Source organism: Salmo salar, chromosome ssa01 (genome assembly GCF_905237065.1).
Source record: "Salmo salar chromosome ssa01, Ssal_v3.1, whole genome shotgun sequence".
In the NCBI taxonomy this organism is placed as follows: Eukaryota; Metazoa; Chordata; class Actinopteri; order Salmoniformes; family Salmonidae; genus Salmo; species Salmo salar.
The window spans coordinates 168,728,782-168,744,867 of NC_059442.1; the positions used below are offsets into that span (position 1 = coordinate 168,728,782).

Here is a 16,086-nt window from a genome sequence, read left to right on the forward strand (position 1 = left end):
TATATAGCCTCTCTACTGTATATAACCTCTCTACTGTATGTAGCCTCTCTACTGTATATAGCCTCTCTACTGTATATAGCCTCTCTACTGTATATAGCCTCTCTACTGTATATAGCCTCTCTACTGTATATAGCCTCTCTACTGTATATAGCCTCTCTACTGTATATAGCCTCTGTACTGTATATAGCCTCTCTACTGTATATAACCTCTCTACTGTATGTAGCCTCTCTACTGTATATAACCTCTCTACTGTATGTAGCCTCTCTACTGTATATAGCCTCTCTACTGTATATAGCCTCTCTACTGTATATAACCTCACTGCTGTTATATCCTCGCTACTGTTATTTTTCACTGCCTTTTTACTGTTGTTTTTTATTTCTTTACTTATCTATTGTTCACCTTATACATATTTTTTACTTAGAAACTGCACTATAGGTTAGGACCTGTAAGTAAGCATTTCACTGTGAGGTCTACACCTGTTGTATTCAGCATTTCACTGTGAGGTCTACACCTGTTGTATTCAGCATTTCACTGTGAGGTCTACACCTGTTGTATTCAGCATTTCACTGTGAGGTCTACTACACCTGTTGTAAAAAAAACTCAGATTGCTTGTTTTTTGTTTAATTTGATTTAAAAATCAAACTTGTTGCAATGATTCACCGACCAGCCTTTATGATGAGAATGCCCCAGCTTGTACGCAATTCAATTTAGGGTCTGTCTGCTATTTCTGGAGATGTGTACATGTGATCTGTAAGATGTTTCTAAAACATTGTATTTTGGAGCGGTATAACGGTTACTGGACATTCTCTTTATATTGGATCTTTGTCCAGCTTCTGTGAAAAGTTTGGATGGGATTAAAACCCTCTATTTCACTGTGAGGTCTACTACACCTGTTGTATTCAGCATTTCACTGTGAGGTGTACACCTGTTGTATTCAGCATTTCACTGTGAGGTCTACTACACCTGTTGTAATCAGCATTTCACTGTGAGGTCTACTACACCTGTTGTATTCAGCATTTCACTGTGAGGTCTACTACACCTGTTGTAATCAGCATTTCACTGTGAGGTCTACTACACCTGTTGTATTCAGCATTTCACTGTGAGGTCTACTACACCTGTTGTATTCAGCATTTCACTGTAAGGTCTACACCTGTTGTATTCAGCATTTCACTGTAAGGTCTACTACACCTGTTGTATTCAGCATTTCACTGTGAGGTCTACACCTGTTGTATTCAGCATTTCACTGTGAGGTCTACTACACCTGTTGTATTCAGCATTTCACTGTGAGGTTCTACACCTGTTGTATTCAGCATTTCACTGTGAGGTCTACTACACCTGTTGTAATCAGCATTTCACTGTGAGGTCTACTACACCTGTTGTATTCAGCATTTCACTGTGAGGTCTACTACACCTGTTGTATTCAGCATTTCACTGTAAGGTCTACTACACCTGTTGTATTCAGCATTTCACTGTGAGGTCCTACACCTGTTGTATTCAGCATTTCACTGTAAGGTCTACTACACCTGTTGTAATCAGCATTTCACTGTGAGGTCTACTACACCTGTTGTATTCAGCATTTCACTGTGAGGTCTACTACACCTGTTGTATTCAGCATTTCACTGTGAGGTCTACTACACCTGTTGTATTCAGCATTTCACTGTGAGGTCTACTACACCTGTTGTAATCAGCATTTCACTGTGAGGTCTACTACACCTGTTGTATTCAGCATTTCACTGTGAGGTCTACTACACCTGTTGTAATCAGCATTTCACTGTGAGGTCTACTACACCTGTTGTATTCGGCACACGTGACAAATACACTTTGATTTGATTAAATATTGTTGTTGTTTTTAAAAAAAAACTCAGATTGCTTGTTTTTTGTTTAATTTGATTTAAAAATCAAACTTGTTGCAATGATTCACCGACCAGCCTTTATGATGAGAATGCCCCAGCTTGTACGCAATTCAATTTAGGGTCTGTCTGCTATTTCTGGAGATGTGTACATGTGATCTGTAAGATGTTTCTAAAACATTGTATTTTGGAGCGGTATAACGGTTACTGGACATTCTCTTTATATTGGATCTTTGTCCAGCTTCTGTGAAAAGTTTGGATGGGATTAAAACCCTCTATTGTCTGCGTTGCCTTAATACTATATTCCCACAGGAAGCAATTATGGTATCGCTCACGACAGATTATTAAGGTGTCTGTAACAGTATTTAGACAGATTATTAAAGTGTATGTAACTATATTTAGACAGATTATTAAGGTGTATGTAACTATATTTAGACAGATTATTAAGGTGTATGTAACTGTATTTAGACAGATTATTAAGGTGTATGTAACTGTATTTAGACAGATTATTAAAGTGTATGTAACTGTATTTAGACAGATTATTAAAGTGTATGTAACTGTATTTAGACAGATTATTAAAGTGTATGTAACTGTATTTAGACAGATTATTAAGGTGTATATAACTGTATTTAGACAGATTATTAAGGTGTATATAACTGTATTTAGACAGATTATTAAGGTGTATATAACTGTATTTAGACAGATTATTAAGGTGTATATAACTGTATTTAGACAGATTATTAAGGTGTATATAACTGTATTTAGACAGATTATTAAGGTGTATATAACTGTATTTAGACAGATTATTAAGGTGTATATAACTGTATTTAGACAGATTATTAAGGTGTATATAAATGTATTTAGACAGATTATTAAGGTGTATATAACTGTATTTAGACAGATTATTAAGGTGTATATAACTGTATTTAGACAGATTATTAAGGTGTATATAACTGTATTTAGACAGATTATTAAGGTGTATATAACTGTATTTAGACAGATTATTAAGGTGTATGTAACTGTATTTAGACAGATTATTAAGGTGTATATAACTGTATTTAGACAGATTATTAAGGTGTATGTAACTGTATTTAGACAGATTATTAAGGTGTATATAACTGTATTTAGACAGATTATTAAGGTGTATATAACTGTATTTAGACAGATTATTAAGGTGTATATAACTGTATTTAGACAGATTATTAAGGTGTATGTAACTGTATTTAGACAGATTATTAAGGTGTATGTAACTGTATTTAGACAGATTATTAAGGTGTATATAACTGTATTTAGACAGATTATTAAGGTGTATATAACTGTATTTAGACAGATTATTAAGGTGTATATAACTGTATTTAGACAGATTATTAAGGTGTATGTAACTGTATTTAGACAGATTATTAAGGTGTATGTAACTGTATTTAGACAGATTATTAAGGTGTATGTAACTGTATTTAGACAGTTTATTAAAAACAAGTTGTTGATTCATTATTCACTCTCTTCTATCAACAGTGAATTGAATCTTGCTTATTGACTAGGTTTGACGTGTCCATGGCTCAGCCATAATGCAACAAAACAGTAGGCCTTGCCCCTATATCAGTGTGAATGCTCTGTTTAACAATATATTTCCATATTGAAGCCATACAATTGCTTAAAACAATGTGAACTGCAAACATGTTCAACATATTTAGTAAAGATGGGATATACGCCTACATTATATTATTTTGTTTCTGTCGGCTATTTGACAAACTAGGCTATAACGGACTAACATCCCAACTGGGGTTGATGACAACGCAATACATAAAATAACGTAAATACACAACTCGAAGCCACAACATATGTAGCCATGGAGCATGTTCTGATTGGCCAGTGATGGGGGTCAAGCCTCCTTTCTTCATCAAAACCCAGCCTTTTCCCGCCACAGCCAGCTACTGCGCCCATAATTCCTTGTAGTGAAATTAGCAAAAAAATATTTCTGACACACCGCATATAGCACTACCACCAGCGCTAAGATTTACCATTGAGTTAGTTTTGTTAAAATAGAGCCATGAGACTCAGCCCTTTATTTTTTTCCCTACAGCATTGAGCAAGTTGAAGTGAATATCAGGTACATCATTTATATGAATGTTTATTATATATATATATATATATATATATTTTTTTTATAGGACTGGTAAATAACTGAAGGATGGGAAGTAGACCTATTCTCGTCAGATTGACAATTAGTTAGTCTGAGATCCAGAGGTGTCAGTAAATGATGTTGTAATGAGTTGATGGGCTGATACTGAAGCTTTTCAAAAAAACACTGAACGCAGACACTGACCGGCCGCTCTACTCTACTCTGTTTGTGGAATGTTTAATTAGAACGCTAGGTGTTGTGATGTAATAGCCAGTGATTATCTCAAAATGCTTAGTCCTGCATTAGCAATTAACCTTTTCAACTAACGCTTTTATTTAAACGTAGGTCCCGGGTGCAAATGCAAGAACACTGGCCATTTTGTGTGGATGTTTGTAAATCTGTCATGCTAATTACATTTTTGGCAGCCAGGAAGCTAGATGGTTGCTCTAAAAGTCTGTGTGTTTGTGTGCGTGCGTGCGTTTGTGTGTGCGCGTTTGTCCACTTAGCGACATATTGGCTGGCTTGGTAACAGCGGCCCACATTGCAGAACGTTGCAGGGCTGGATAGAGAGAGAAGGAAATTGCCTTTCCCAGGCCAGCCCCCTCATCTCATCTCACCCAGCAACCCTTGCACCTGTCGGTAGGTCACCTGGCTAACATTCACCTCCATTAGCTACGCAGCACAAATCCAATCAAACTTTATTTGTCAAATGCGGCGAATACAACAAGTGTAGATCTTACTGTGAAATGCTTACCCTTAACCAACAGTGCAGTTCAGGAAGAGTTTTACCAAATAAACTGAAGTAAAAATATATATTTTTTTATGATGAAAAAACAATGATTTATAAAACAATTTTTTATAAAAAGTAACACAATTACATGACAATAAGGAGGCTGTATACAGGGGGTACCGGTACTGAGTCAGTGTGAGGGGGTACAGGTTAGTTGAGGTCATTTGTACATGTAGGTAGGGGTGAAGTGACTATGCATAGATAATAAACAGCGAGTAGCAGCAGTGTACAAAACAAATGGAGGGCAGGGGCGGCCGGTAGCCTAGTGGTTAGAGCTTTGGACTAGTAACCGGAAGGTTGCAAGATCGAATGCCCGAGCTGACAAGGTAAAAATCTGCCGTTCTGCCCCTGAACAAGGCAGTTAACCCACTGTTCCCCGGTAGGCCGTCATTGAAAATAAGAATTTGTTCTTCACTGACTTGCCTAGTTAAATAAAGGGAGAAGATGTAATAGTACAATAGCCAATTAATTGTTCAGCAGTCTTATGGTGTCACGTCCTGACCATAGTAAGTTGTTATTTTCTATGGTAGAGTAGCTCAGGGCGTGACAGGGGGTGTTTGTCCGTTTTTGTATTTCTATGTTTAGTTTCTAGTTTTGTATTTCTAGGTTGGTTTTTGTTTGGCATGACCTCCAATTAGAGGCAGCCGGTTGTCGTTGTCTCTAATTGGAGGCCATATTTAAGTTGATATATTTTGTTAGTAGTGTATGCCTGCTCTGCGTCACGGCTTTCTTGTTTTCGTCATTCAAGTTTATGGTTTATTGCATTTAGTTTCACGATTGAATAAAAGATGTGGAACTACGATCACGCCGCGTATTGGTCCGATCCTGCTGAAAGCCCTGACGTCTGGCTTGGGGGGTAGAAGCTGTTGAGGAGCCTTTTGGTCCTAGACTTGGCGCTCCGGTACCACTTGCAGTACGTTAGCAGAGAAAACAGTCTATGACTTTGGTGACTGGAGTCTCTGAAAATGTTATGGGCTTTCCTCTGACACCGCCTGTTATATAGGTCCTGGATGGCAGGAAGCTTGGCCCCAGTGATGTACTGGGCCGTTCGCACTACCCTCTGTAGTGCCTTACGGTCAGATGCCGAGCAGTTGCCATACCAGTCGGTGATGCAACCGGTCAGGATACTCTCGATGGTGGAGCTGTAGAACCTTCTGAGGACCCATGACAAATCTTTTCAGTCTCCTGAGGGGGAATAGGTTTTGTCGTGCCCTCTTCACAACTGTCTTGGTGTGTTTGACCATGATAGTTTGTTGGTAATGTGGACACCAAAGAACTTGAAGCTCTCGACCCGCTCCACTACAGCCCCGTACATGTTAATGGGGGCCTGTTCGGCCCGCCTTTTCCTGTCGTCCACGATCAGCTCCTTTGACTTGTTTCCTCTCTAGGTTTCTTCCTAGGTTCCTGCCTTTCTAGGGAGTTTTTTCCTAGCCACCGTCCTTCTACATCTGTATTGCTTGCTGTTTGGGGTTTTAGGCTGCGTTTCTGTATAAGCACTTTGTGACATCGGCTGTTGTAAAAAGGGCTTTATAAATACATTTGATTGATTTAATTGACTTGCTCATGTAACCGGTTCTGTACCGGTACCTTTCTGCGTTGTGTTCTGGTAAGGTGTAGGTGGAAGTTAAGGCTCTAGACACAATTCAACCAGTTGTTTCTCTTTTAATGGAATGGATACAAATACAAGGCAAAGGTTAATGCTGCCGTCTGGACTCTATACAAGTATATTTGCCTGATAAAAGACAAAAGACAATGCAGAATACCTGTGTGAAAATCATAAAAAAAACTCACGATGTCTGCACCTGAAAGAGACCCTCTCCCGCAACAAAAACGGTAGCTAAGCTAACCAAAGTTGCACTCAAACATTATCCCCATTCACGTGAATATATATTCCTATAAACAGTAATGCAACACCAAATCAGTGACAATATAACTTCAGCTTGTGTATTTGTGAACATTTGCGAACATGTGCATTCAAAAGACCGAAGCTGAAGTTCGATCTATTTTGAATCCCCATCCATCCATTAGTTTCCACACAGACAGACACAGAGAGAGAAAGAGATTTTTTTCCAATCCTCTCAGTTCAACATCACAGTAGAGCTCCAAATCAGCCAACCTTATCCTCAGTGTTAATTACCAGCCTACTAGTGCATTACTCAAAGGTGTGTGTGTGTGTGTGTGTGTGTGTGTGTGTGTGTGTGTGTGTGTGTGTGTGTGTGTGTGTGTGTGTGTGTGTGTGTGTGTGTGTGTGTGTGTGTGTGTGTGTGTGTGTGTTCATATCTTGTTTGTTAGTGTCACGTGGACGGAGAGATATTCCTGTCACCAGGCAGGCTAGGAAAGGTAACAACTGCATCAGGGTTAAAGAAGACACTTCTCCTCTATACTGACAACAAGGCTGTAGTGGCACACTTAGCCTGCGTCCCAAATGACACCCTATTCCCTATATAGTATACTACTTTTGACCAGGGCCCTATAGGACCCTATTCACTATATAGTGTACTACTTTCGACCAGGGCCCTTCTGACAGACAGAGAGTATGTTTATGAAGGTAGCAGCAGGCTGGGATAATAAAAAAACACACACACACACACACACACCGTACGTTTGACAGCTGAGCATAGCTACCGTTTTAATGAAGGAAACGCTGTCAGGTTTGGACCTCGAAAAAGTAAAGCTAAAATCAAAATGAACCCTTAATCTATGATATACTTTGTGGCAATGCCAAGTTACAGTAGAACTTAAATTGTGTTTGCCAATCCAAAATCTGCCAATGTATTCTGTGATGTTTAATTATGACTAATTGTTTCTTATGCTGTCTCCAAATAAGGTCTCCTCCCTCGCATCCTGCGATGGGATTTAATGTTAGAGGGAGTACCTGAATTCCACTGAGAGGGTGATATATTGAACGAGCTCCAGCAGCATTTAATTAAAAAAATATATATATATTGCATTTTGACTTATTAAAATTATATAAATAATATTTAGTGATTACCGTCCATTACGAACAAACAGAAACAAAGTAGTTAATAAATAACGTTTTTTTTAAATATTTTTAAATAGTCTCATGTGCTTTATGCTGGGCCTTCTGAAATACCTTCCATATGGGCCATCTGTAACATGGTACCTGGAAGAGATGGGGCCATCTGTAACACGGTACCTGGAAGAGATGGGGCCATCTGTAACACTGTACCTGGAAGAGATGGTGCCATCTGTAACACTGTACCTGGAAGAGATGGTGCCATCTGTAACACTGTACCTGGAAGAGATGGTGCCATCTGTAACACTGTACCTGGAAGAGATGGGGCCATCTGTAACACGATACCTGGAAGAGATGGTGCCATCTGTAACACGATACCTGGAAGAGATGGTGCCATCTGTAACACGGTACCTGGAAGAGATGGGGCCATCTGTAACACGATACCTGGAAGAGATGGGGCCATCTGTAACACGATACCTGGAAGAGATGGGGCCATCTGTAACACGATACCTGGAAGAGATGGGGCCATCTGTAACACGATACCTGGAAGAGATGGGGCCATCTGTAACACGGTACCTGGAAGAGATGGTGCCATCTGTAACATGGTACCTGGAAGAGATATAAAAAAGAGTGATGTCCTTCACCCTGTTCTCACTAACCAGTCCACTAGATAATAATGAAGATTACAGATGCTCCTTTTCTGTTTCTGTGTCTGTTGTTAAAACAATATTTGCAGCCAGGCCAGAACATCCCTGCCAAACCAAATTCTGTTCTTATTTCCAGTGTGAAACAAAATGTCCTTATTTTACAGTGAGGTGAGGCGATCGAGACACGAGCAAACATGCAAAGACGCACACACCTGTCTCTGACTCTGTCTAGTAGACACAGCTGGTCTCACTCCCAGTAGAACACAAATGGTTGATATAAATTTGAGATCTTTTTGTTCATGCTTCATAACAATAATGCATAGCTGTTACTTTGGCAGACCCAGCTAGATGTAGCCTTGGGGACCATTTCCAGAAGGAGAAATACATCATTGCTGCTGCTGTTTGAGTTCGGTTAACCTGCACCAGGGCTACTAGAAACATATTTAGGGTAACAAAGAAGGAGAATAAATAGAGGAGAGAGGAGAGAGGAGGGAGAGGGGAGAGGAGGGGAGATATAGGAGAGGGGAGAGAGGAGAGGGGAGAGGAGGGGAGATATAGGAGAGGGGAGAGAGGAGAGGGGAGAGGAGGGGAGATATAGGAGAGGGGAGAGAGGAGAGGGGAGAGGAGGGGAGATATAGGAGAGGGGAGAGAGGAGAGGGGAGAGGAGGGGAGATATAGGAGAGGGGAGAGAGGAGAGGGGAGAGGAGGGGAGATATAGGAGAGGGGAGAGAGGAGAGGGGAGAGGAGGGGAGATATAGGAGAGGGGAGAGAGGAGAGGGGAGAGGAGGGGAGATATAGGAGAGGGGAGAGAGGAAAGGGCATAGATGAGAGGGGATATAGGAGAGGAGATATAGGAGAGAGGATATAGGAGACAGGATGGAGGAGAGGGGATAGAGGAGAGAGGATGGAAGAGAGGGGATAGAGGATAGGGCATAGAGGAGAGGGGATATAGGAGAGGGGAGAGAGGATAGAGGAGAGGAGAGGGGATGGAGGATAGAGGAGAGAGGATGGAGGAGAGGGGATAGGAGAGGGAGAGAGAAGAGGACAGTAGAGGAGAGGGGATGGGGGAAAGGGGAGAGAGAAGAGGAGAGTAGAGGAGAGGGGATGGAGGAGAGGGGAGAGAGAAGGGGAGAGGAGAGGAGAGGGGATGGAGGAGAGGGGAGAGAGAAGAGGAGAGTAGAGGAGAGGGGATGGAAGAGAGGGGAGAGAGAAGAGGAGAGTAGAGGAGAGGGGATGGAAGAGAGGGGAGAGAGAAGAGGAGAGTAGAGGAGAGGGGATGGAGGAGAGGGGAGAGAGAAGAGGAGAGGAGAGGAGAGGAGAGGGGATGGAGGAGAGGGGAGAGAGAAGAGGAGAGGAGAGGGGATGGAGGAAAGGGGAGAGAGAAGAGGAGAGTAGAGGGGATGGAGGAGAGGGGAGAGAGAAGAGGAGAGTAGAGGAGAGGGGATGGAGGAGAGGGGAGAGAGAAGAGGAGAGTAGAGGAGAGGGGATGGAGGAGAGGGGAGAGAGAAGAGGAGAGTAGAGGAGAGGGGATGGAGGAGAGGGGAGAGAGAAGAGTAGAGGAGAGGGGATGGAGGAAAGGGGAGAGAGAAGAGGAGAGTAGAGGGGATGGAGGAGAGGGGAGAGAGAAGAGGAGAGTAGAGGAGAGGGGATGGAGGAAAGGGGGGAGAGAAGAGGAGAGTAGAGGAGAGGGGATGGAAGAGAGGGGAGAGAGAAGAGGACAGTAGAGGAGAGGGGATGGAGGAAAGGGGAGAGAGAAGAGGAGAGTAGAGGAGAGGGGATGGAGGAGAGGGGAGAGAGAAGAGGAGAGTAGAGGGGATGGAGGAGAGGGGAGAGAGAAGAGGAGAGTAGAGGAGAGGGGATGGAGGAAAGGGGAGAGAGAAGAGGAGAGTAGAGGAGAGGAGAGGAGAGGGGATGGAGGAGAGGGGAGAGAGAAGAGGAGAGTAAAGGAGAGGGGATGGAGGAAAGGGGAGAGAGAAGAGGAGAGTAGAGGAGAGGGGATGGAAGAGAGGGGAGAGAGAAGAGGACAGTAGAGGAGAGGGGATGGAGGAGAGGGGAGAGAGAAGAGGAGAGGAGAGGAGAGGAGAGGGGATGGAGGAGAGGGGAGAGAGAAGAGGAGAGGAGAGGGGATGGAGGAAAGGGGAGAGAGAAGAGGAGAGTAGAGGGGATGGAGGAGAGGGGAGAGAGAAGAGGAGAGTAGAGGAGAGGGGATGGAGGAGAGGGGAGAGAGAAGAGGAGAGTAGAGGAGAGGGGATGGAGGAAAGGGGAGAGAGAAGAGGAGAGTAGAGGAGAGGGGATGGAGGAGAGGGGAGAGAGAAGAGGAGAGTAGAGGAGAGGGGATGGAGGAAAGGGGAGAGAGAAGAGGAGAGTAGAGGAGAGGGGATGGAGGAGAGGGGAGAGAGAAGAGGAGGTAGAGGAGAGGGGATGGAAGAGAGGGGAGAGAGAAGAGGAGAGTAGAGGAGAGGGGATGGAGGAGAGGGGAGAGAGAAGAGGACAGTAGAGGAGAGGGGATGGAGGAAAGGGGAGAGAGAAGAGGAGAGTAGAGGAGAGGGGATGGAGGAGAGGGGAGAGAGAATTGGAGAGTAGAGGAGAGGGGATGGAGGAGAGGGGAGAGAGAAGAGGAGAGTAGAGGAGAGGGGATGGAGGAGAGGGGAGAGAGAAGAGGAGAGTAGAGGGGATGGAGGAGAGGGGAGAGAGAAGAGGAGAGTAGAGGAGAGGGGATGGAGGAGAGGGGAGAGAGAAGAGGAGAGTAGGGGTGGATGGAAGAGAGGGGAGAGAGAAGAGGAGAGTAGAGGAGAGGGGATGGAGGAGAGGGGAGAGAGAAGAGGAGAGTAGGGGGATGGAGGAGAGGAGAGGAGAGTAGAGGGGATGGAGGAGAGATGATAGAGAAGAGGAGAGTAGAGGGGATGGAGGAGAGGGGAGAGAGAAGAGGAGAGTAGAGGGGATGGAGGAGTGGAGAGGAGAGTAGAGGGGATGGAGGAGAGATGATAGAGAAGAGGAGAGTAGAGGGGATGGAGGAGAGATGATAGAGAAGAGGAGAGTAGAGGGGATGGAGGAGAGATGATAGAGAAGAGGACAGTAGAGGGGGTGGAGGAGAGATGATAGAGAAGAGGAGAGTAGAGGGGATGGAGGAGAGGGGAGAGAGAAGAGGAGAGTAGAGGGGATGGAGGAGAGGAGAGGAGAGGAGAGTAGAGGGGGTGGAGGAGAGATGATAGAGTAGAGCGGAGGACAGTAGAGGACAGTAGAGGAGATGGAGGAGATGGAGGAGAGATGATAGAGTAGAGTAGAGTAGAGATGATAGAGTAGACGAGAGGAGAGTAGAGGGGGTGGAGGAGAGTAGAGTGGAGAGAGTATGACAAAATATATAAACCACCATTATACCTTAAAAAAACACACAAAAACGAAACAAAAAAATACTCTGTTTAAAAAATTGCAGAACAACAAAAAAACAAAGTGCCATTTCCAGGCTTGGTTTGATTAATGTTTTTTTCTGCCTAATAAAAGGTTCACAAACCATCTGTTTTTCTCCCTGATGCCTTGCCCAAAGGTTTCTCCTTTCAATTTCAGGCATGGGGCCAACTGACTCTCTCTCTCTCTCTCCCCTCTCACCCCCTCTCTCTCTCACCCCCTCTCTCCCTCACTTTCTCTCTCTCTTACACCCCTTTCTCTTTCCCCCTCTCTCTCTCTATCTCACCTCTCTCTCTCTCTCTATCTATCTCACCCCTCTCTTTCCCTCTCTCTCTCTCTCTCTCACCCCCTTCTCTCTCTCTCTATCATCTCACCCCTCTCTTTCCCCTCTCTCTCTCTCTCTCTCTCTCTCTATCTATCTCACCCCCTCTCTTTCCCCCTCTCTGACTCTTGCTCCCTTCTCCCTTCTCTCTCTCTCTCCTTCACTCCTCTATATTCTCTATCACTCTTTCCGCAATGTGGTAAACAAGCCCCATCTCCTCTCCTTTTTAATCTTGCGGTAACATTTCCTACTCATCATTATGCATATTCATTGCCAGTAAACATTTTCATCGACTGCATTTAATCTCTTCCACTAGCAATTACCACTGGCTGTTGTTCTGTAGTGCAGAAGGGCCATCGCTTCCCTCCGCTAGCAGCTGGGGCGCAGATGGGGCCTAGAGCCAAATGCACAAAATAAAAAATGTACAAGATGGCAGTGGAATTTATTTAAGAGAGGAAAAATCTTTTTTTTGAGGTGTTTTTTCTTTCCCCTGTTTGTATTGTGGTGTTTTCTTTTTCTCCATTTTTCCTCAACAGACTGTCTCTTTCTCTATTTCTTTGTGTGTGCAAGAGTCATAAAAATTAGTGGTTGGTCTCCCCGGTGTGAAAATGGCGACGGAGACATTGATATTTCATCAGCAGAGTCAGGAAGGGAGTGCGGGCGGCAGCGATGGGAAACAGGAAGTGTAAAGTACAGATGGATGTCGGTTTGACTGTCCTGCCCAGTCCTCAGCACCTGACTCTGCAGAGGAAGGAGAGAGATATATAGATATACTCTAGCAGCACATGAGAGAGAGAAATGGGGGCACAGAGAAAAATGTGAATGAGAAAGAGAGAAAGTTATGTTAGAGAAAGAGAGATGTGAGACCAGTAAGAGGAAGGGAGATGTAATAGTTCTCTTCGCTGCAGACATCCAGTAAGCAGGTGTATTTGGCCAGGCTGCCCTCTTTGCTCCCTTCACTCTGAGAGCCTTCACTCTGAGAGCCTTCACTCTGAGAGCCTTCACTCTGAGAGCCTTCACTCTGAGAGCCTTCACTCTGAGAGCCTTCACTCTGAGAGCCTTCACTCTGAGAACCTTCACTCTGAGAGCCTTCACTCTGAGAGCCTTCACTCTGAGAGCCTTCACTCTGAGAGCCTTCACTCTGAGAGCCTTCACTCTGAGAGCCTTCACTCTGAGAGCCTTCACTCTGAGAACCTTCACTCTGAGAGCCTTCACTCTGATAACCTTCACTCTGAGAGCCTTCACTCTGAGAGCCTTCACTCTGAGAGCCTTCACTCTGAGAGCCTTCACTCTGAGAGCCTTCACTCTGAGAACTTCACTCTGAGAGCCTTCACTCTGAGAGCCTTCACTCTGATAGCCTTCACTCTGAGAACCTTCACTCTGAGAGCCTTCACTCTGAGAGCCTTCACTCTGAGAGCCTTCACTCTGAGAGCCTTCACTCTGAGAGCCTTCACTCTGAGAGCCTTCACTCTGAGAACCTTCACTCTGAGAGCCTTCACTCTGAGAGCCTTCACTCTGAGAGCCTTCACTCTGAGAGCCTTCACTCTGAGAGCCTTCACTCTGAGAGCCTTCACTCTGACAGCCTTCACTCTGAGAGCCTTCACTCTGAGAGCCTTCACTCTGATAGCCTGTGGTGCTGTAGAGACTTCAGAGAGAGACAGAGTGAGAGAGAGAGAGAAAGAAAAAGAGTGAAAGAGAGAGAGAGAGCGAGAGAGAGAGAGAGAGAGAGAGAGAGAGAGAGAGAGAGAGAGAGAGAGAGAGAGAAAGAAAGAGAGAGAGAGAGAGAGAGAGAGCGAGAGAGAGAGAGAGAGAGAGAGAGAGAGAGAGAGAGAGAGAGAGAGAGAGAGAGAGAGAGAGAGAGAGAGAGAAGGAGAGAGAGAGAGAGAGGGAGAGAGAGAGGGAGAGAGAGAGGGAGAGAGAGAGAGAGAGAGAGAGAGAGAGAGAGAGAGAGAGAGAAGGAGAGAGAGAGAGAGAAGGAGAGAGAGAGAGAGAGAGAGAAGGAGAGAGAGAGAGAGAGGGAGAGAGAGAGGGAGAGAGAGGGAGGCTAAGCCAGTGGCTCACTCATCCCCAGGGGGCACTGTTAGTCCATCTCTCCTTTATTTTCATCCTCTCCTTGTCAGTCCTCCACTCCTTCTCTTCTTCCCTTCACCATCCCTCTCCTCCATGTGGGCCTCAACAAATCATTAATCAAGTAGGAAATAAGTCATGATTAAACATACTCAAATCACACACTTACACACATGTGATAAACACACTCAAATCACACACATGATTAAACACACTCAAATCCAGTGATGACATCATTCAGGGCCGTTTTGAGCCCGCCCTGTTCAGCTAATAAAAATGTGTTTTGCATGTTATTTTGGCATTAATTCATGTCACATATCAGTTTGCAAACAATGTCCATTATTTTATTTTTTTAAGAATCCTTGAGTTAGTAAAGCCGTATACAAACATGGTCTATTCCTTGAGTAAGGCATCTCCAAAATGCAGATGTTTCAGTGGTGGAAGGGGCAGCCTGCGAAAGCACACCGCGTAGGTCACTCATGGGGACACTATGTCACCACAGAATCTACAGGGAGAGCTAGACAATTCAAGCCCCTTTGGGTGCTGCCATAGAGTTACATTAGAAGTGCCCATCCAAGAAGACTCAAGGTCATCGGCCACAGATAAAATAACGTCAAATCACGTTAGATCTACCGTAGCTTTGATTGGACTGATCATGTCAACGTCGTACTTTCAAAATCGAGCTAGTTAGCTAGTTAGCTAGCTAGTTAGCTAGCTAGACAAGTAGTCATATTCATGAATCACATTGACAATCTTCTGGTAAATCCTTTTCAGTCCATGTCATATTCAGAGAAATTATAGACAAAACGTATCGGTGCTCATCGGCCGTTGGACATAAACATTACACAACAAGTCGGAAAACGCAAATTGAACAATGAGGGGTTTGGAAGGAATCAGTGGCTAACTGCGAGAGACGCAAAGCTATCACTATTTTGCTGCTATTCGGTGGAGATGGTGTGTGGTCCAAGTCTGGGTTTAAGTTTAAAAAAAAAATATGCCTGTCTCTTTTCCAAGCTTTAAAAAGATAAACATTCACACGCCATGGACCAGAGGTTGAATACATTGACCATGTTGTCAATCCAGCAATGACTTCATCCAGAGAATGTCAGACTTTGATGATAAAGTTTGCCTACAAGAAGGACCGCAGCGCCACCTTCCTGTTCAGGTCAGTCCAAAAAGATAAATGATGTATAAATGATGCAATATGCAAGGGAGTTATGTATATTGTAGATCAGAAGGTAATGCTAAGTGTATGTTGTGTAGTAAGCTGTTAGTAGCCCATGTGTCTCACCCTAATAATTCAGTCCCTTTCCCCATCAGAACTTATCCTACTGTTCTGACTTGGTGGTGCACATGTAGCCTATAACCTTTTTTAGAGAAATGTCATCATAAAAATATTGTAAGTGCTTTAATTGTCTGCTTATATTCCCCCTCTGTTATTTATCCTTAAGTTCTGACTTGGTGTACAGGGAGAATACTGAAAGAACGGCTCATTGTCTGTAATAACGACCCATGTTCTGATTTCTGTCGCTGTCCATTTAAAAAAGTACCAACTACGTCCTTAGCTTAGCTCACCATGAAGAGGGGATACTATATAATGTTGTTGGGTCTGTAACCATGAAGAGGGGATACTATATAATGTTGTTGGGTCTGTAACCATGAGGAGGGGACACTATATAATGTTGTTGGGTCTGTAACCATGAAGAGGGGATACTATATAATGTTGTTGGGTCTGTAACCATGAAGAGGGGATACTATATAATGTTGTTGGGTCTGTAACCATGAAGAGGGGATACTATATAATGTTGTTGGGTCTGTAACCATGAAGAGGGGATACTATATAATGTTGTTGGGTCTGGAACAATGAAGAGGGGATACTATATAATGTTGTTGGGTCTGTAACCATGAA

At 43.8% G+C, this 16,086-nt stretch overlaps 1 long non-coding RNA gene across 1 annotated transcript; it reads left to right on the plus strand.

The window, feature by feature from the left end:
- The first annotated feature begins 4,301 nt into the window (after positions 1–4,301).
- On the plus strand, positions 4,302–15,424 carry LOC123726606 (uncharacterized). The gene is made up of 3 exons (XR_006758672.1): positions 4,302–4,608; positions 7,052–7,099; positions 15,192–15,424. It is a non-coding gene; the product is annotated as an uncharacterized lncRNA (long non-coding RNA).
- The last annotated feature ends 662 nt before the right edge of the window (positions 15,425–16,086 follow it).